This window comes from Doryrhamphus excisus, linkage group LG7, assembly GCF_037039965.1.
Source record: "Doryrhamphus excisus strain RoL-2023G ecotype Guam linkage group LG7, RoL_Dexc_Guam_v1.1, whole genome shotgun sequence".
In the NCBI taxonomy this organism is placed as follows: domain Eukaryota; kingdom Metazoa; phylum Chordata; class Actinopteri; order Syngnathiformes; family Syngnathidae; genus Doryrhamphus; species Doryrhamphus excisus.
This window is the reverse complement of record NC_136363.1, coordinates 19,917,825-19,940,089: the sequence shown is the minus strand read 5'-3', so window position 1 is coordinate 19,940,089 and position 22,265 is coordinate 19,917,825. Positions and strand designations below refer to the sequence as shown.

Genomic DNA, 22,265 nt, shown 5'->3' with positions numbered 1-22,265 from the left:
ACAGTCTGCATTGAATTATTTGTGTAATTTTATCTGTAAAAGTGTTATGCTATCAGCTATATGTCCTGATGTCCCTTTTTTCGGGAGCACTTTAAATTCCGAAAATTTAATTTTACAGTTTTTATTTATTTATTTATTAATTTTTCCGAATAAGACATCCGACTTGTTGCAAGCCGTGTTGCCAGCTTGTACGTTAAAAGTTGAAATACTTCGAAACCAACTAGCGGGACCGATTCAAACGCTTTGTGGGCCGCGTGTGGCCCCTGTGCCGTAGTTTGCCCACCCCTTTACATTACGCCCTTTTCCGAGCTGTGATTCTCATCCAGTGTGAGATGAAGGTCACGGTCACGATGAAGCTAGCGGAATCACATCCGAGATCTGACCGTCTCCCCCAACTGGTCCGTTATTCCCGGAGTACCCACCACAGGATTCCTTGCGTAGTAGCCACCGTCTGTTGAAGACCCTTTTGGCTAGTCGTCTTTTGTAAAGTGACATTTTTGAATGCATTCCCAATTGGAAAAGGATAAAAACGGAGGTTTTGACCAACCCAGGAGCGTCATACCAAAATCATCAAAGATTATTCCCGGTTAAAAGAGACTTGCCTGCAGCAGAATGTCCGACGAGCAGTGAGGTACGACGGCTAGCAGACGCCGCTAACCCCGCTGCGTTCATTCATCGGAGGAATACCAATATGATGATCTATAATCCCTGATCCGGTCCGTTCTTAGTCTTGACACATCACTTTGTGATTTGTGCGGTTGGTGTCAAAGTCAATGAGTGCTGGGGGGGGGGGCGAGCCATTTTCCAAATGCAAGTTATTGCCTATTTTCTGCTCCTCTGCTGAGAACATAAGCAATGAATAAAACATTTGCGACACGGCATATATATTGGATTTAAATATTACTGCATGAATATGCCTCCGATCGCTCTTGAGATTTCTTTTTTTTTTTTTTTCATTTCTCCCTTTTTTTTGCTCATTATTCCGTAATCACTGGCCGTTATCGCATTTTAACCGACTCCCCAACTCCATTCAGGCCCCCCTCCCTTTCCACTGCTATCTGCAAAAAAAAAAAAAGGTTGAATTGGAATTGTGACCGTGGTGGAGTCCGCAGACGGAGCTTCAGGAGAGATAAATCTGTGTGATGCAAACCAGGAGGAAGTCACTGACCGCTAATGCGAGTTGCTAACTCTTGGAATTTTGGGACTTCCAGGTCGGGGTGGGGTGGGATGGGATAGGAGAAGACGCAGTTTTTCAGTCTAGTATGTGGACACCAACCCCAGTGGCTTTCTCCCACAGTTGGATGCCATGCCTTTTTCATGAGGTTACCCCCCCCCCCATTCACCCCCCCCCCCCCCCCCCCCCCGCCCCCCACACTGCAAGGTTGAATTGGAATTGTGACTGTGGTGGAGTCCGCAGACGGAGCTTCAGGAGAGATAAATCCGTGTGATGCAAACCAGGAGGAAGTCAATGACCGCAAATGCGAGCCGCTAACTCTGGAATTTTGGGACTGTTGGGAATTTCGGGAAGGCTGGGGTGGGATGGGATAGGAGAAGACACAGTTTCTCAGTCTATTTATGTGGACACCAACCCCAGTGGCTTTCTCCCACAGTTGGATGCCATGCCTTTTTCATGAGGCTACCCCCCCCCCATTCAGACCCCCCCCCCCCACACACTACTATCTGCAAAAAAGGTTGAGTCCGCAGACGGAGCTTCAGGAGAGATAAATCCGTGTGATGCAAACCAGGAGGAAGTCACTGACCGCAAATGCGAGCCGCTAACTCTGGAATTTTGGGACTGTTGGGAATTTCGGGAAGGTTGGGGTGGGATGGGATAGGAGAAGACACAGTTTCTCAGTCTATCTATGTGGACACCAACCCCAGTGGCTTTCTCCCACAGTTGGATGCCATGCCTTTTTCATGAGGCTACCCCCCCATTCGGACCCCCCCCCCCCACACTACTATCTGCAAAAAAGGTTGAGTCCGCAGACGGAGCTTCAGGAGAGATAAATCCGTGTGATGCAAACCAGGAGGAAGTCACTGACCGCTAATGCGAGCCGCTAACTCTGGAATTTTGGGACTGTTGGGAATTTCGGGAAGGTTGGGGTGGGATGGGATAGGAGAAGACACAGTTTCTCAGTCTATCTATGTGGACACCAACCCCAGTGGCTTTCTCCCACAGTTGGATGCCATGCCTTTTTCATGAGGCTACCCCCCCCCATTCGGACCCCCCCCCACACTACTATCTGCAAAAAAGGTTGAGTCCGCAGACGGAGCTTCAGGAGAGATAAATCCGTGTGATGCAAACCAGGAGGAAGTCACTGACCGCAAATGCGAGCCGCTAACTCTGGAATTTTGGGACTGTTGGGAATTTCGGGAAGGCTGGGGTGGGATGGGATAGGAGAAGACACAGTTTCTCAGTCTATTTATGTGGACACCAACCCCAGTGGCTTTCTCCCACAGTTGGATGCCATGCCTTTTTCATGAGGCTACCCCCGCCCCCCTGCCCCCCAACCCCCCTACTACCTCTTGATGATGAAAATGAATAACCCACAATCTGGGGGGTCGAAGGCTGTTTATGTGCAAACAGATTGTCGCCTCCTTTTGAAACGGATATTTATTTTCGCTGCAAGGCCCGAAAAAACGACCGCAGGACACGACCGCTTCTTTTCCGTATGAAAGTGATCCTTGAAAGGCGAGATACGAGCTAATTCACCAAAGAGAACCGTGGAAGAGGACGTCTTGCCCGGAGCAAAGCCGGACTCCCGCTGCGAGAGACGTGCGGGCAAAAGACCGAATGAAATTTGAAAGAACGCTTCATGTCTTAAGAATCTAACGGCGGAAGTAGCTCGCATATTTATTTGCAAGCACTCTAGGCGACATTTGATTACATTCACTGCTAACCATTGATTAGCACGTGGATCTATAAGAGGTTTGATGGCTCCCTGCGGAGGAGCCGGCGTAGGTCAGACTAAAGCTCCCTCGAAAAGGTCGACGCATTGATGGGGGACTCGATGGACTGGAAATGTCACATAAGGTCATGTCGCACACTTGACGACGCCTACAAGCATAAAAATGCAGTCTAACCTCGTCTTTCAAGACATCGGTTTTTGTATGATTGTTTTTTTTTTTTCGATAAACGGTTGCAAAATTAAGGCCTCTATTTTCGCTATTTTCGCACACCGTTTTTGGCAAACTTTTGTGGGTTTTTCAAAAATCAATGAAAAAATATGATTATATATAATTTATATAAACTGTCCGATCAGCCTGATATCGGTATGAGATTTTTTTCCCCGATCCTGAAAAAACGATATTAGGAAAAATTCTGTATACAACACATACTGTATATATGTTATGTCGATACATTACACATATCGGTAGCGGCTAATACCGCAAATATTCAGCAAATATTCAGCAAAAAAAATCCCAATATCAGACATCCCTAATTTTCAAGCACAATAACAGCAAATTGAGCTAAGATAATAATTTTTTTTAAATATTTGGACTTGTTTATGGACACTGTGATGATATGTTGTAATATATATTGGTCCCTAGGTGAGACACACAAGCACCAGACGTCCGCCAACCAGATTCTTCAATAAATGAAAAGGTAAAAGTAATATTAAATTGTCATTTATCATCACTATTTTTGCATTGTTTTCTGCATGTATAATGTTTAATTATCTCTATAAAGTGTATTTTTTGTAAATATTATTGGATGCCTGGCATAGATTAATTGGATTCCTACATAAGTGTCAGATTTCATCAAGAAATGAATAACGCAATTACCATAGAAGTGTACTTTGATACATTCATTTTCTACCGCTTATCCTCACGAGGGTCGCAGGGGGTGCTGGAGCCTATCCCAGCTGTCTTCGGGCGAGAGGCGAGGTACACCCTGGACTGGTGGCCAGCCAATCACAGGGCACATATAGACAAACAACCATTCACACTCACATTCATATCTATGGACAATTTGGAGTCGCTAATTAACCTAGCATGTTTTTGGAATGTTTCCAGAGTACCTGGAGAGGGTGGAATTGAACTCAGTTCTCCTAGCTGTGAGGCCTGCGTGCTAACCACTTGAACGCCGTGCAGCCTCTGACATTATTCAAGTTTATTTAATCCTCCTTGGTTAGTGTCATGATTCCCTTTCAGAAGGTCCGACTTAAACCAAAACATACTCTAACCAAATTATTCATTCATTCATTCATTTTCTACTGCTTATCCTCACGAGGGGTGCTGGAGCCTATCCCAGCTGTCTTGGGGCGAGAGGCGGGGTACACCCTGGACTGGTGGCCAGCCAATCACAGGGCACATATAGACAAACAACCATTCACACTCACATTCATACCTATGGACAATTTGGAGTCGCTAATTAACCTAGCATATTTTTGGAATGTCTCCGGAATTCTGGTCTCCTAGCTGTGAGGCCTGCACGCTAACCACTCCAATGCCGCGCAGTCTCTGACATTCAAGTTTATTTAATCCTCCTTGGTTAGCGTCATGATTCCCTTTCAGAAGGTCCGACTCAAACCAAAACGTACTCTAACCGAATTATTTATTCCGTGCAGCCCATAGTTTGATCCAAAAAAGGGAAAAAGTATGCATGGGGAACCGAGCACCAGTGGCTCAGGTGTTGTTGTGGGAAGAGATAACAGGTGATTATGGATACATCGACGACCCCAAAGCCGCCCGGGCCGTCACTCGGCTCCGACTCTGCTTGCATCATCGATCGCTGCCACCGAGAGCCTCCTTGCGCTCATTAGCGGCATTACTCACGGAGGGGGGGGGGCTCCCGCTCCAATTGGCCGGCAGGCTGATTCGCTGGTTGGTTGTCTTTTTCAGGCCAAGTAGCGGATTTGTGGGAAGCACGACGGAGCGTCGTAGCCAGGAAAGTCACTTTAAACAGTCTGGTGGAAATTAGAGGGTCAAACTGTGGAGTCAACCCAGCTAATTTAGCTAACTTATTCTCCTCCATATTTACTCGGATTTATTTCCACTCTAAACTTGGCTCGGATCAGATTCCAAATCCTCTTTTCCCGCGAGTCCGTACTGTCATTGGCTTCAGCCGTAAGAAAAGAATCATGGTGGTCAGTAGTCGACGGTGCGTTCAGTGCCATAATTGCTGCGGCTTACGGATGACTAATCACAGTAGAGGCTAATTACATTCATTTTAATGACCAGACAATTAAAGGGGAAGGCTACGCTGACAGTAAATGCTACCAACAAACTAGCCAGGCTAGCTTCTGTTTACATTACATTTACTGTTACTGTTCCTGATTACATGACTTTGTCTTCTTGGAGTACAACTTTATTTCTATTCACGTTCTGTCTTTGCACGTTCCAAGAGCTAGCTTCTGTAGCCGGGGATCGGACCGCCAAGGTTTCCCGCTCCGGGTGCCACCCAACTCACTCTGTCCCCGACCCCTTTGGGGGGGATCAATGTAATCTCTTCGGGCTGTGCCCGGACAGGCCCCAAAGGTATAGCCCCAGGCCTGGCTCCAGAAGGGGGCCCCAGTGACCAGTGTCCGGGCAATATCGGACCGCCAAGGTTTCCCGCTCCGGCCGCCACCTAACTCATTCTGACACTTTTGGGGGGGGGGTGGTCCATGTAACCTCTTCAGGTCGGGCCCCATAGGTATAGGCCCCTCCTCCGGGCCTGGCTCCAGAAGGGGCCCCCGGTGACCAGTGTCCGGGCAATATCGGACCGCCAAGGTTTCCCGCTCCGGCTGCCACCCAACTCACTCTGCCCCCGACTCTTTTTGGGGGGGACCCATGTAACCTCTTCGGGCTGTGCCCGGCCGGGCCCCATAGGTATACGCCTCTCTTCCAGGCCCGGCTCCAGAAGGGGGCAGCGGTGACCCGTGTCCGGGCAAGGGAAGACCTGGTCCAAAGTTTGATCTCATCATAAGGGTCATTTAGAGCTACTCTTTGTCTGAACTCTCACCTAGGACCTGTTTGTCATGGGTGACCCTAAAAGGGGGCATAAAAGCCCCCCTAGGAATATTGGGACACTCAAACTCCTCTACCAGGATAAGGTGGTAGTTCAGGGCGGAGACTGGACTCGGAGTAGAACCCCTGCTCCTCCGCATTGAGAGGAGCCAGCTGTGGTGGCAGATGCCCCCTGAACGTCCAACCGGTAGAAGACCCCGGGGAAGACCCAGGACACGTTGGAAAGACTGTGTCTCCCAACTGGCCTGGGAACGCCTCGGGATCCGCCGGGAGGAGCTGGGCGTCTGCCGCCCCCGTGATCCGATCTCGGATAATCGGTAGAAGATGGATGAATGGATGGTTCTGTCTTTAATGTTAAATGTTCTTCTTAAATTCTATTTCTAGAACACGCTGTGGACCAATTAAAACCGCACGTTTGGACGCCCCTGGTGTCCAGGATTCAAACCCTCTGGGTTCTGATGACGTCATAAAGGGAAAACACCTCATCTCCAGGCTTCGCTACACATCTTAAAAGAAAGTGCGACGTGGGAATTATAAAGGTATGCAACACAAACCTTTAAAGCGTCTAAAGAGAGGGAGTTCTCGTTTAAAATTCTTAAAATGCTGAAGAAGAAAAAAAAAGGTTCAAAAGTGTCTACTGTGTCAGTAGTATGCATATATCCCAAACACAGCGACAGTGAACACACCGCAGACCTTGTTATGTCGGGTAAAAGTGTGGCAATGATTGCGCTTGTCGCCGACGCACGTGAGAAAAAGCGTTGGCTGGAAAAGCGTCTCACAATGCACGTTAAAACGTCGCTTCCGTCTGATCCCCCCCCGCCCCCGCCGAGATGCGCCGCGCCTCCTCAGAACCGGGACGTGGAAAAATTTGCCGCTCCCGCTGCGCTCCTCCTCAACAAACATCTGACATTTCCACGCAGCACTTTGTACTACCTTTTGACTTTCACAAGTACGTGTCTGAGGGCACCTGAAAGGGGTGACACGAGGAAGAAGGCGCCCTCCAAAAATAGTCCGGCGTATTTCTGGATCTTGTGCTCAAAGCTTCTGATTGGCTTGCCTTCATGTTTCGTTTGGTGTCCCTTTTAGCATGAAACGAGCTGTGGCCTTCACTTGCATGCAAAAGTATCAACCACTACGCGACAATCACATAATCTTTGGCGCCAACTGGCACCAATTGTGGACTCTTAGCATTACTTCCTCTATTGTGGGTTTTCAAAAAATCAATGAATGAATGAATGATTGCTGCTTTGTGGTTTACTATGGCGTATTATCAGTTGAAAAATGTTGGACAAAGGAATACTATGCAGTATTCTGACCACTAGGTGTCAGTATTGTTCCATTAGTGAGCCATGCCATTAGTGTCAGCCATATGTCTGACATGATAGCGTGTAAAGAAGTTCTCCCATTCAGTGTGGCAGTGGTAATTTTTTGGCTTCTTTGTCGCCCCCCCCCTCCCCCCCACCCTCGGCCATCTCTGTGTGGAGTTTGCACGTTTTGTCCGGGTACTCCGATTTCCTCCCACATTCCAAAAAAAACATGCTAGGTTAATTAGCGACTCCAAATTGTCCATTGGTATGAATGTGAGTGTGAATGGTTGTTTGTCTATATTTGCCCTGTGATCAGCCCGCCTCTCGCCCCAAGACAGCTGGGATAGGCTCTAGCACCCCCTTGTAAGGATAAGCCCACTTGGTTTTAAACCCATTCTTAAGTTTAGAATACTGTAAATAAATTGCATGCTAACTAGTTAGCTTGCTAGCTTGCCTGCGCATTACAGTTGAGCAATATGATGTAAATAAAGAATAATAAGAGTATAAAGGGCTGTTATTTAATGTCTGCAGGGTTATATTAATGGTAACAATTGTATTTAGAAAGTCCATGTACTATTCCATGTACTAGTATTGACTACTGTAAACTACTGTAATTTAGGAGTGTCATGGTCGGGATGATGGTACAATAAAACTCATTGTAGGAACAGAACCAGTACATGAACTGACGGTCTTCGGTTCTATTGTTGGTACCATCCAAAAGTAGAACCAACAGAACCCAACACAATCACGATTCAACGTCAGTATTTGGATGCGTGAAAGTAAGACTACTTTGTTTGAGGGTTGAAAACTTCACATACCGGATCCTCCAAGTGTTTTCTTTGCAGTTCTCTAGTTGGTTTTTACTGTGGAATCATCTGTCAGGGCAAAAACTGAGCTCATTTTTGAGGTTGCCGAAGTCACTTTCTATCCGCGTTTCGACTCGGTTGCAACTTTGAACATATTCAAACTTACTGCTGAACTGGCTTCCCCGTGTTGGTTCTGTCAACCAAGAATTTGAAGGTCATCTCAAGTTTAGGTTGAGGTCGTGGTTGAGTTCGGAGAAGCACTCGGGTTTATTGCCTCCCCCCAGGCCTCCTTTTCGGTCATGGATGTCTTCCTGTCTGCTAGTTGAACTTTTCCGACCTTCTATGTGCTCATTTTCACTTTTTTTTTTTGTACTGCTCGGTGAAAACCTGATTAAAAAGAGGCGGACCCATGGATGCGAGCCAATCCCAGGCCAAACGCTCATGCGTGATAATGTCCAAAATGGAATCCCTCCACAGGGCAGCATGCTAAGAATATACGTAGTTCAACTTGTGAAATGTATAATCTGGGATTTTTAATGATGGGAGGAAGGAGTAGGAGGAGTTTTTGGGATTCCAATGTGGTAGCTAATTTTTTTCTTCTTCATGTAAGACACATATTGAAGTATTTCTGTGGGAGGTTATCTTTAGCTGGTTGCAGTAATAAGCACGCTGTTAAGGTTAGGAGGGAAAATAAAACATACCGCTCTTTTCCTTAGATGGAGGTCTTTTGTTTTTATTTTGAACCCAACCCTCATTACCTACCACCTTTTCCATCGGATATCATCCAATTTCCTCCTTTTGCACTGCTGGTAATGACTACTCAGGTCAGAGCGCATCTTTGGTGTAAATATAGGTTGTCTTACATTTATGACTTGTCTTGTCTTTACTTGTCTTGGGCGGGATGTTATGAGCTGTATGATTAAATCATTCCCTTGTCCGAGCAACAGGAAGAAAATAAAGCATTCTGGTAGTTCAAGGGTCACATGGACTCCCAGCTTGACTGTTGAATGTGGACTGAATGTGGACTGAATGTGGACTGAATGTGGACTGAATGTGGACTGAAATGTAGACTTGTTGGCGACTTGTTGGCGACTTGTTGGCGACTTGTTGGCGACTTGTTGGCGACTTGTTGGCGACTTGTAGACTGAATGTTGACGACTTGTTGACGACTTGTTGACGACTTGTTGACGACTTGTTGACGACTTGTTGACGACTTGTTGACGACTTGTTGACGACTTGTTGACTGAATGTAGACTGAATGTAGACTGAATGTTGACGATTTGGTGACGACTTGGTGACTGAATGTTGACTGAATGTTGACTGAATGTTGACTGAATGTAGACTGAATGTTGACGATTTGGTGACGACTTGGTGACGACTTGGTGACTGAATGTTGACTGAATGTTGACGATTTGGTGACGACTTGGTGACGACTTGGTGACTGAATGTTGACTGAATGTTGACTGAATGTTGACGATTTGGTGACGACTTGGTGACTGAATGTTGACTGAATGTTGACTGAATGTAGACTGAATGTTGACGATTTGGTGACGACTTGGTGACTGAATGTTGACTGAATGTTGACTACTTGTTGACTTGACTGAATGTTGACTGAATGTTGACTGATTGTTGACTGAATGTTGACTGAATGTTGACTGAATGTTGACTGATTGTTGACTGATTGTTGACTGATTGTTGACTGATTGTTGACTGATTGTTGACTGATTGTTGACTGATTGTTGACTGATTGTTGACTGATTGTTGACTGATTGTTGACTGAATGTAGACTGAATGTAGACTGAATGTTGACGACTTGGTGACGACTTGGTGACGACTTGGTGACTGAATGTTGACTGAATGTTGACTGAATGTTGACTGAATGTTGACTGAATGTTGACTGAATGTTGACTGAATGTTGACTGAATGTTGACTGAATGTTGACTGAATGTTGACTGATTGTTGACTGAATGTTGACTGAATGTTGACTGAATGTTGACTGATTGTTGACTGATTGTTGACTGAATGTTGACTGAATGTTGGCTACTTGTAGACTGAATGTAGACTGAATGTAGACTGAATGTAGACTGAATGTAGACTGAATGTAGACTGAATGTAGACTGAATGTAGACTGAATGTAGACTGAATGTAGACTGAATGTAGACTGAATGTAGACTGAATGTAGACTGAATGTAGACTGAATGTAGACTGAATGTAGACTGAATGTAGACTGAATGTAGACTGAATGTAGACCGAATGTCGACTATTTGTTGACTGAATGTAGACCGAATGTCGACTATTTGTTGACTGATTGTTGACTCTTGACTGTTTAACATCCTTAAGGACTACAGTTGCAAATAAAGTAAACATCTTAGAAGATTTAAAGCACCACATTAGCGATTTTTCGCGCTATGATGGGGGGAAAATAAAAACCGAGAGTGCCGGAAATAGCATCCAACAGCGTGCGCGGTTCAAGCGGACAGATTTAGACATCAGGCAAAGCGACGACGCGGGATTGCAATGCAGGATTGCGCCTGTTTCCTGACAGAACAGAATGAATAAAGCATCAAGAAGGCTACCTTTTCCTCCTCTGGGTTCCGTCAGCCTGTGACAGCATCGCTGCCAATGGCGTGTTATCATGCGGGCGTCCTACACGCCGGTCATATCAGCAGCTCTGCACCTCAACTTCCATTTCAGGCTGTCTAGTTATTATGCTAAACACACAACAGTGCTCTTTATATATTATATATAAGCGTTAGCGGTGCGAAACTATGATGTTTATTAGAGCCTTAGCAAAGAAAACCAGCAATTTCTTTGCATTTTTGAGGACCTTAACATGCATAAAAAGTCTTGTAGACACATTGTACATTCTGATAAACTACAGTTTTTGCCTTATTTTGCATAGATTTACTATTTTGACCCAATCCTGCAAACTATAGCTAAGCTACTTTTTCCTTGAGTGACCTAAACCAAGAAAAATGTCATTACTTTGGTTCCAGAAGCTTTTAACCCAAAATAGACCCATGTGTAGTTTTCTCATTTAGTCACAGTGCCACCTACTGGTAACAGGAAGTCGCCCAAATGCCACGCCTTATACTGTACCTAAACCGCCTTCTCTGAGGTAATTTATTGACTCATTTTCACATTTATACAAAGCACATTAAAAAGACCGATGATATATGAAAGCATGACGTCCCGCGTGCCGGGCCGACATACCAGAATTTTTATTTTGCATCTGCCCTTTCTAGCTCCACGTACGACTGCGATGGTCGCAATTTCCTGGATATTTGATGTCTCTCGCCGCTTTTATCCCCCCCTCTTCTCATTGTGTGCTGTCACGGGACGTTGGCAGGTAGCGGGGGCCCGCTTGATTGGTGTCTCACATCATTAAGGACGGGACCGCCGCACTCGTGTCTGCATGTCTGACATTTTCTAGCTAGACAACAGCAGCCTCGTGGCACTGATAGCATCGCTTGGCTCGAGGCGAACACGGGCGGGGGGGGAAAGGCCCGCTGAGAGTTGTCGTTCGAACAACAGCGACGCCGGCAGTCGTGTGTAATTGTTTTTGTGTTTTGTGAGACTCATTTCCTCACAGATGAGCACCGTAATCCTCATCCCTTGCTTGCGGTTGCTTTTTGTTGCCGTCAGTTGACATTTTTGATCAAAAATACACGACAGGAATCCCTCGTTTATCACGTGTAAGTGGTTCCAGACCCGACTGTGATAAGTGAATTTCCATAAAGTGTGATTCCTTTTTTATGAATTGAATATTTTCTTAATTATAGAGCATTAAAAAGAACTTTTTACAACGCTCGTATTACGCAATATAATAATTATCATAACAGAAAATAAGCCATTTAACAAAAGTAAACAATGGACAGTAAGTGATGTTTTGGTTGCAATATTTATGGTTTTATTTGGGATTTTTGTGTTACATCACATTTCAAATATCACTCCCTTACTTGTATCGCAGTTTTAAAAAATTAATGAATTTTACTTATTAGTTTTGTGGTTGATTATCAACTTTTATTAGCCAAATAATTTCGAAGGCCATGTTACGTTAGTCTTCTAGTCTCTAGGCTACAGTAATGTTACATCATTGAGACACATTAGATCAGATTACCTTAATGACATAGTGAAAAGTTTAGTGTGGAAGTGGTTTGCCTTCTTGTTTTGTCGTTCCTCCCCCACTCCATTTGAAACTGTTGCTTCAGTAGCATGCCGGGTTTAAAGCGGCAAAGTGTATAGGTGACTATAGGGGTGTTATTTAATATCCGCAGGGCTCTAATTGGTTTTAAACGGCAGACAGTAAGTCATGTTTTGGTTTCAATTTTGATGTTTTTGGGGGGATTTTTGTGTTACATCACATTTCAAATATCACTCCCTTACTTGTATTGCAGTTTTTAAAAATTTATGAATAAATGCTTATTAGTTTTGTGATTATCAACTTTTATTAGCCAAATAATATTGAAGGCCATCTTATGTGTAGTCTTCTAGTCCCTAGGCATCAGTAATGTTACATCGTTGAGACACATTAGATAAGATTACCTCCATGACATAGTGAAAAGTTCTCCCATTTAGTGTGGAAGTGGTTTGGCTTCTTGTTTTGTTGTTCCTCCCCCACTCCATTTGAAACGGTTGCTTCAGTAGCATGCCGTGTTTAAAGCGGCAAAGTGTATAGGTGACTATAGGGGTGTTATTTAATATCCGTAGGGCTCTAATTGGTTTTAAACGGCAGACAGTAAGTCATGTTTTGGTTTCAATTTTGATGTTTTTGGGGGGATTTTTGTGTTACATCACATTTCAAATATCACTCCCTTACTTGTATTGCAGTTTTTAAAAATTTATGAATAAATGCTTATTAGTTTTGTGATTGATTATCAACTTTTATTAGCTAAATAATTTTGAAGGCCATCTTATGTGTAGTCTTCTAGTCCCTAGGCATCAGTAATGTTACATTGAGACACATTAGATAAGATTACCTTCATGACATAGTGAAAAGTTCTCCCATTTAGTGTGGAAGTGGTTTGGCTTCTTGTTTTGTTGTTCCTCCCGCACTCCATTTGAAATGGTTGCTTAAGTAGCATGCTGTGTTTAAAGCGGCAAAGTGTATAGGTGACTATAGGGGTGTTATTTAATATCCGTAGGGCTCTAATTGGTTTTCTATGCTGTATTAAAATGTTTCATTCGTTAATATTGAAATCTACTTCACTTTTTGAAGCCGGGTCTTGAGTGAATTAACAGCGATAAACGAGGGACGACTATGTAACCTTTAGAGGTGAACTTTGATATTCGGACTTTTGAATTAAATTGTTCCGTTTTGTACTTTTTTAAGCTAGAGTAAACGGCAGACAGTAAGTCATGTTTTGGTTTCAATTTTGATGTTTTTTGGGGGGATTTTTGTGTTACATCACATTTCAAATATCACTCCCTTACTTGTATTGCAGTTTTTAAAAATTTATGAATAAATGCTTATTAGTTTTGTGATTGATTATCAACTTTTATTAGCTAAATAATTTTGAAGGCCATCTTATGTGTAGTCTTCTAGTCCCTAGGCATCAGTAATGTTACATTGAGACACATTAGATAAGATTACCTCCATGACATAGTGAAAAGTTCTCCCATATAGTGTGGAAGTGGTTTGGCTTCTTGTTTTGTTGTTCCTCCCCCACTCCATTTGAAACGGTTGCTTCAGTAGCATGCCGTGTTTAAAGCGGCAAAGTGTATAAGGTGACTATAGGGGTGTTATTTAATATCCGCAAGGCTCTAATTGGTTTTCTATGCTGTATTTAAAATGTTTCATTCATTCATATTGAAATCTACTTCACTTTTTGAAGCCGGGTCTTGAGTGAATTAACAGCGATAAACGAGGGACGACTTTGACTTTTGAATGAAATTGTTCTGTTTTGTAGTTTTTTACACAACTTGCTGTTCTCTACCCGAGTAGCTGAATGGTAAACATCACATGATCCGTGTTTTGTTGACTCTTATCTTTGATTCGTCACTTTTTTTTTTTTATCAGTACAACAGGCTGCTATTCCGTGGTCACGGTCACAGTCAGGGCATCAGATTTCGAACGCCTATGAAATGCCACCGCGCCACCAAATACGTGTCTGAATGCTAATCCAGTCTGTCGTAATATTTGCCGTCAGTCTCTATTAAAGTTATCCAGGCAATTTGGAGACAGGAAGGATGATTAATGAAGCTCGTCAATGGTGAGAGCGGCGCCGAAACGCTTGTTGGCTTTAGAAAAAGCGATTTGGTTAATTATTATTACCACGGAGGGGTGCCAAATTAAATTGAAAGCCTTTTTTTCAAAAGCAACGCTCTGGACGTGTCGGTGTGGCTGAAACATTTCATCAAATGCGCCGAAGCCCTTCAACGTGACGTTTCTTCTAGTTGATTTAGGGAGCGTCCATAAAAAAAAAAAACAAGAAGCGTTCTTGTTTGCTGGATGGAATATGTCTGTTGACTGCTTCAATATTTATGAGCGCGCCTTGTTTTTCCCGAGCATATGTTGCTCCACCGGGGGAGCCTCATCGCGTATGCCAGGGAAACGGAGGAGCACCGACAGTTTAACGTTGTCGGGGTTGTGTGGGTGATTGAACAACATTCCCATCACCCACGCATCAAAGCAGCCACGACCCTGGCGTTGTTGGAATAATTGATGTTTGAAGTGTGTGTATTATGTCACGGCCTGATTATTATTTGGTATTATTGGAGTGTAGGTGTAGTAACTGCTTGTAATTGTTCACCATGGAGATAATAGGCGGTTATCTTGCGATGTGGTGAAGTCAAGGTCGGCAGAGTCTCAAGCACTGATCTACAATAATAATACCATTTTTGTAGTATTTGTTCCATGAAATTATATTTCAAATATATTAATTTAGTATAACATATCTTGGTGGCACTGCTTTTAATACATGTATGTTGGATTTTGGCTTCTATATGTCAATGTAATCTTCCCACGGCCTTCAGAGTTAATGATGCAGGCCCCAGTGTCACAAATGGGGATGTTTCTTGAACCAATCAGGTTTCAGAACCTCAGTCTTGATAGCAGAAACATGACGAACAATTCCGAAGCCATCTTGACCGATGGCTCCATCGGTCATGAGGGGGAAAAAAGCCTGAAGTTCCAAGTTCTTTGTGGGCTCTCTCACTGACGAGGTCCACCTCTGATGCTGAAATAACAGAATTACCGACACGAGGTGGGTGGAAAATAAGGAGACATTGGGTTCTGCCATTATCGCCATGGCAACATAAGCTAGGCGCTGGTTTGATATTGCACTCCGTGCGCCGGCTCGCTCCTGTTAAGAGAAGAGGGTCTCGGGCCTATTGTGTTCCCTGCAAAATGGGGGCTAAAAGCTTCGCGTGTGTGTGTGTGTGTGTGTGTGTGTGTGCAAGCTTCCAATAGATATTGCATGGAAGATGGGAAGGCTCTCCAAGTAAACTGGATTCCGATGCTGAAACAACGGCTTTGGGGGTCGGGGGCTGGATTTTCCACTCATGATGTGTTATCTGAGCTTTGAGAAAATTCACCCGGAGAACGTTTTGTTTTTGAAGTACCCACGGAGCGAGGCAATCACAGGGATGACAGCAACCATCAAGTGCAAAGAAAAGACGGATTTGGGGTAGATTTTCCTGGTATTGCTGGAAGAACGATCAGAATTCCTGAGTCACAGCACCAAAACACCGAGAACAGTTTAGAGAAGATGGAGTCCCATTAGGAGTCCAATGAATAGACTCTAATCCCTCATGTATTGCTGGTAATTGGTTCCACAACAGACTGTGATAAGTGAATTACCGCAAAGTAGAATTCCTCATTCATAAATTGAATATTTTTGTATTTAGAACGTAGAAACCCTGTTTAAAATCTTCTTTTTAAAACATTAGAGCCCTCAAAACATGAACTAACACCCCTATAGTCACCTTTACACACCTACCTCATACCTGTTTTCCTTATCTAGACAGGAAGAGGCTTCACTCTGTGCATTTCAGCAACTTGTTGCGTTTGTTCCATACAACAACGGCATGAACGGATTTAGCCAGTTTGTCATAAAGTCTCTTTGTTTCTGTGGGCGGAGGCGGGGCCGCAGGCATACACACAGTAGAGTCCTATCCATTTTTATTGTGCTTTTTTCTGAAAGTGAAGTTAAAATCAGGTCTTGTCTTCTTCTTGTAGACTCAAGTGGGACAAAATCGGGTAAATGAGCCATGTAACACATAAATAAGACTGGAAGTGATGTTGCTTCTGGTGAGAAATCAAACCTGGAACCAGAATTCAGAACCTCTAGATGTGTATTATTGTAAATATTGACATTTTTATGCTTGTAAATGCTGAATTTAGGCCCCAAAAATAGCTTAGATATGTATATATTTTAAGGCTGCACGGTGGTCGAGTGGTTAGCGCGCAGACTTCACAGGCTAGGAGACCCGAGTTCAATCCATCCATCTCTGTGTGGAGTTTGCATGTACTCCGGTTTCCTCCCACATTCTAAAAAAACATGCTAGGCTAATTAGCGACTCCAAATTGTCCATAGGTATGAATGTGAGTGTGAATGGTTGTTTGTCTATATGTGCCCTGTGATTGGCTGGCCACCAGTGTATACTATGAAAATGCACTTTATAGAGATAATTAAACATTTTACATGCAGAAAACAATGCAAAATAGTGATGGATAAATAGCGATTTAATATTACTTTGACCTTTTATTTATTGAAGAATCTTGTTGGCAGGTGTCTGGTGCTTGTGTGTCTCACCTAGTGACTAATATATATCACAACATATATATATATATATATATATATATATATATATATATATATCAAGACAGCTGGGATAGGCTCCAGCACCCCAAGCGACCCTCGTGAGGATAAGCGGTAGAAAATGAATGAATATATTTTCTGACTAATAGGCCGTAATTAACCTTTAACGAGCATAATTTATTCATAAATTTATTTTGGAATTTGAACTGTGGTGGCGAGGGACAACTGTACATGACATGTGCTGGCATGCTAACACCTAGCATAATAGCCCAAAGTGTTTGTAAAGATCCTATCCCTGAAAATGCTAGAAATGTTAGTATAATTATGTTAGCATGCTAACATTGACGTGCTAGCATGCTAACGCCTAGCATAATAGCGCAAAGTTTTTGTAAAGATCCTATCCCTGAAAATGCTAGAAATGTTAGTATAATTATGTTGACGTACGATGTTGACGGTATTCTGATTTTGTCCATCCTCAGACTTAACCGACTTAACGCTCTTGCTGTGGCTTGCTAAAGTCCTAAATCTGAGATTTTACTGAAGAGTCTGTGCTTTGTTAGCATGATCTCAGCTCGTATGGAGCCTATCCCGGCTGTCTTCGGGCGAGAGGCGGGGTACACCCTGGACTGGTTGCCAGCCAGCCAATCACAGGCGTCAATGCGACAGCGATACATGATGTATTTGTGGCAGTTAGTGTCCCGGGCGGGAGCCTCATTCCTAATTCATGGCTTTAAATGACTTCCAATTAGGATCCAATTAAGACGTTTTAACTTTGCTCCAAATCAAGTGTGACAAACGCGTACTTAAATTAGCCCAAGCGAAAACGATTGCTGCATAAAAATGAGATCCGTGACATCGCAAGGCGGGCGGATGAGTGATGCCGCGCAAGTCCCTAAATTCTCGACTATGGCGTTTTTCAAAATGGAAAAAAACAAATTAGATTGGGCGTCCTTTTTGTCGCGGCGTGTGTGTGTGTTGTGAGAATCTATCAATTGCAGATAGTCTTTGGTGATTGCACCAGCGATAGACAATGATTTAATTTAAATTGCACAAAGCGCTCTCTTCTGCTTTGCCTTCCATTGATGTTGCTTGAAACGCCGCCCCCGGCCCGCGTCGCCACGGGAGATATTCATCGAGTAGCCGCGGGAAGCTGTGTGGCCACATCGATTGAGCGCCGCGTGGCAGAATCCCTCGCTCATACCAATGATGCTCGAACCGCTGCACAAAGTGAAGAGAAGGAGGAGGGGAGGGTTCTTGATTGAACTGACTCACAGACGACCCCAAACGACTCTTTTTTTTTTTTAAAAGCGGAGGAAAACAAGACTTTTGGCCATCAGGGACGTTTAGACTGGAGGGAGGAGGGCACAAATCATTCCCGCTGTCCCGCAATCAATCTCGTATCATAAATAATATCCAATTACCCGTGTTCGATGCCGTAACACGTTTGTAATGAGTCTTATATCAATCAGTGGGATGAATCGCCGCCTTCTGTGAAACAGAGCTTGAAATTCTTGTTTTATCGCTACTAAGAATCCCGAAACCACACAGCGATTATCGCCGGTAGAATAGTCGTCATATCGGTTGACAAATAAATTCGAACTTGGCGTGACCTGTAATTTTTAGTTTTATCCTCCATAAGACCATAACCGCTTTGAACAGACCGGTCCAACATCCGTATGCATTTATCGGCAGACCAAAACAAGCGGAATATGTTTAAGGTGCGTTTAAGGTCCACACACATTTCTCGCCATCAAAAAGTGTCGGCGGGCACAGCGGCACCCACCCAAAGGGCCCCGTTTAACCGCTATCTCTTACAGTGCTGTTATCATTGGAATTGTATTTTTCTTGGCAGGAATGTTCTCCAAAAAAAAAAAAAGCACACGTTTGATTTGACGTGTCAGAACACCTCCCAGTCTGACTTTTCAGGAATGCTATTATTGGGGGGGGGGGCGGTGTTTTAATATAATTTCTGCTTGATTCTGGTTCTCAATTATTATTATTTTTGACATTTTTTGCCTATTGTCTGGGATTTAAATGGCGATTTTAATATTTTATATATTATAAAAACATATATTTTATATAAATAAATATTAAATATATTAAATAAATATGAATATATTATAATATTATTATGTAGTATATATATTATATAAATACATATTTCAAATATGATTTTGTCCATCCCCAGACTTAACCGACTAACGCTCTTGCTGTGGCTTGCTAAAGTCCTAAATCCGAAATTTTACTGGAGAGTCTGTACTCTGTAAGTGTTTGTAAAGATCCTATCCCTGAAAATGCTAGAAATGTTAGTATAATTATGTTAGCATGCTAACATTGACGTGCTAGCATGCTAACACCTAGCATAATAGCGCAAAGTGTTTGTAAAGATCCTATCACTTCAAAAAATGCTAGAAATGTTAGTATAATTATGTTAGCATGCTAACATTGACGTGCTAGCATGCTAACACCTAGCATAATAGCGCAAAGTGTTTGTAAAGATCCTATCACTTCAAAAAATGCTAGAAATGTTAGTATAATTATGTTAGCATGCTAACATTGACATGCTAGCATGCTAACACCTAGCATAATAGCGCAAAGTGTTTGTAAAGATCCTATCCCTTCAAAAAATGCTAGAAATGTTAGTATAATTATGTTAGCATGCTAACATTGATGTGCTAGCATGCTAACACCTAGCATAATAGCGCAAAGTGTTTGTAAAGATCCTATCCCTTCAAAAAATGCTAGAAATGTTAGTATAATTATGTTAGCATGCTAACATTGATGTGCTAGCATGCTAACACCTAGCATAATAGCGCAAAGTCTTTGTAAAGATCCTATCCCTTCAAAAAATGCTAGAAATGTTAGTATAATTATGTTAGCATGCTATCATTGACGTGCTAACATGCTAACACCTAGCATAATAGCGCAAAGTGTTTGTAAAGATCCTATCCCTGAAAATGCTAGAAATGTTAATATAATTATATTAGCATGCTAACATTGACGTGCTAACATGCTAACACCTAACATAATAGCGCAAAGTGTTTGTAAAGATCTTATCCCTGAAAATGCTAGAAATGTTAGTATAATTATGTTAGCATATTAACATTGACGTGCTAACATGCTAACGCCTTGCATGATAGCGCTGTAAAGATCCTATCCCTGAAAAGGCTAGAAATGTTAGTATAATTATGTTAGCATGCTAACATTGACATGCTAGCATGCTAACACCTAGCATAATACCGCAAAGTGTTTGTAAAGATCCTATCCCTTCAAAAAATGCTAGAAATGTTAGTATAATTATGTTAGCATGCTAACATTGACATGCTAGCATGCTAACACCTAGCATAATAGCGCAAAGTGTTTGTAAAGATCTTATCCCTGAAAATGCCAGAAATGTTAGTATAATTATGTTAGCATGCTAACATTGACGTGCTAGCAGGCTAACACCTAGCATAATAGCGCAAAGTGTTTGCAAAGATCCTATCCCTTTAAAAAATGCTAGAAATGTTAGTATAATTATGTTAGCATGCTAACATTGACGTGCTAGCATGCTAACGCCTTGCATGATAGCGCTGTAAAGATCCTATCCCTGAAAAGGCTAGAAATGTTAGTATAATTATGTTAGCATGCTAACATTGACATGCTAGCATGCTAACACCTAGCATAATACCGCAAAGTGTTTGTAAAGATCCTATCCCTTCAAAAAATGCTAGAAATGTTAGTATAATTATGTTAGCATGCTAACATTGACATGCTAGCATGCTAACACCTAGCATAATAGCGCAAAGTGTTTGTAAAGATCCTATCCCTGAAAATGCTAGAAATGTTAATATAATTATGTTAGCATGCTAACATTGATGTGCTAACATGCTAACACCTAGCATAATAGCGCAAAGTGTTTGTAAAGATCCTATCCCGGAAAATGCCAGAAATGTTAGTATAATTATGTTAGCATGCTAACATTGATGTGCTAGCATGCTAACACCTAGCATAATAGCGCAAAGTGTTTGCAAAGATCCTATCCCTTTAAAAAATTCTAGAAATGTTAGTATAATTATGTTAGCATGCTAACATTGACGTGCTAACATGCTAACACATTGCATGATAGCGCTAAGTGTCTGCATAACTTCATATTTATGAAAATAGTTTTTGGAAACCGGAGTACCCGGAGAAAACCCACGCATGCACGATATACTGTACAGTATTTATTTATGCATCAATGATCCCTCTGTGGGTTGAACCCTCCCACCACTCCAGCCCACACCTTCATTAGTATTCATGAAGTCCTCTTGTTTGTATGGCCATCATCTTATTATCTTTTTTTTTTTTTTACGCGACATGAATATCATGCTCCTGATAAAACAATATGGACTCTACATACCATGTTTGCTTTTCAACGTTTTGTGATGCTTGATGTTCCAGGCCACTTTATCGCTTTACAGTGAACAAACGAAGTACTACTTTTTGCGTGTGGGTGTGAACGGGTGGTTTTTGCAACAGCTGCCGCGGGCGGAAACGCCGTCTTTTTAACACTCGGCTAGTCTGTCCGCTCGCTTGTGCGCTTTTTACTGCCCCAACATGCATTTTTTTTTTTTTTGGTCGCATATCGAAGCAGCGAGCGTTTGAAAGTGGGGCCACTGCGAATAAATTTAAGGGGGGGGGGGTGTATCGGGAACAGTGAGTTCCATGAAACGGAACACTTTAATTAACGTGCTTTTGGATGTTTTGCAGCCGCAATTACGCTGCTTTGTTGCATCCGGGGCCACATATTCCGGGGACATGCTGTGCTTTTGTGTGTTGGATGGTGTTTACACATGATGTTCCCAGTTAGCCGCTTGAACAGCGAGATGAATACCCCCCCCCCCCAAAAAAAAAAAAAAAAAAAAAAAACCTTTCCATGATACAACTCAACGTGATTGGGGTATCTTTAGCATTTTGTAGTCGAGTTAGCTGAGGCACTTTTGTGTGGTAAACCATTTAACCTGCTGCCACTTCCCATTAAGCCCACGTCCCGATGATACCTCGGTAATTAGAACCCTCAGCAAGGTTCCAAAAGTGAAACAATGTTAGGGCTGGACATGCGGGTAATATCCTTGACAGGACAGAGCTTCAGGCTAACGCTATTAGCAGGTTTGGCAGAGCAGTAAATTGGCCCTTGTGATATACGGTCCCCTTTAAAATGTTACTGCGCTCTTCTTTTTACTGTACACAAATAAAGTATCCCCAAGGTAAAGTAACTTTGCTAAGACGTAGTAGGCCTGGGGAAAGTTCTACCCTAGTTGTTGCCCACCTGAGTATTTACGGAAATGGATTTAGGCCAGAAAGTGCCACTGGCTGTGCCACTTTGACTCCCATTACGGGATGGGAATGTTTCCAGTGGTTATCTGCAGCCAAAGTCATATTAGCAAGTGTGGAATTGGGTGGGTTGTTTTTGCAAT

The 22,265-nt window shown here is 42.8% G+C and overlaps 1 protein-coding gene across 2 annotated transcripts in view; it reads left to right on the top strand.

Annotated features, from left to right (window-relative positions):
- Positions 1-22,265, top strand: part of tmx3b (thioredoxin related transmembrane protein 3b) — a 136,463-nt gene that overhangs the window by 30,660 nt on the left and 83,538 nt on the right. The window contains exons 16-17 of one of the 2 annotated variants that reach the window (XR_009120479.2): positions 3,553-3,607; positions 6,337-6,491. The gene's annotated coding sequence lies outside the window, so the exon portion shown is untranslated. The remainder of the gene's footprint in view (positions 1-3,552; positions 3,608-6,336; positions 6,492-22,265) is intronic. The other variant, XR_009120480.2, reaches the window with a different exon arrangement.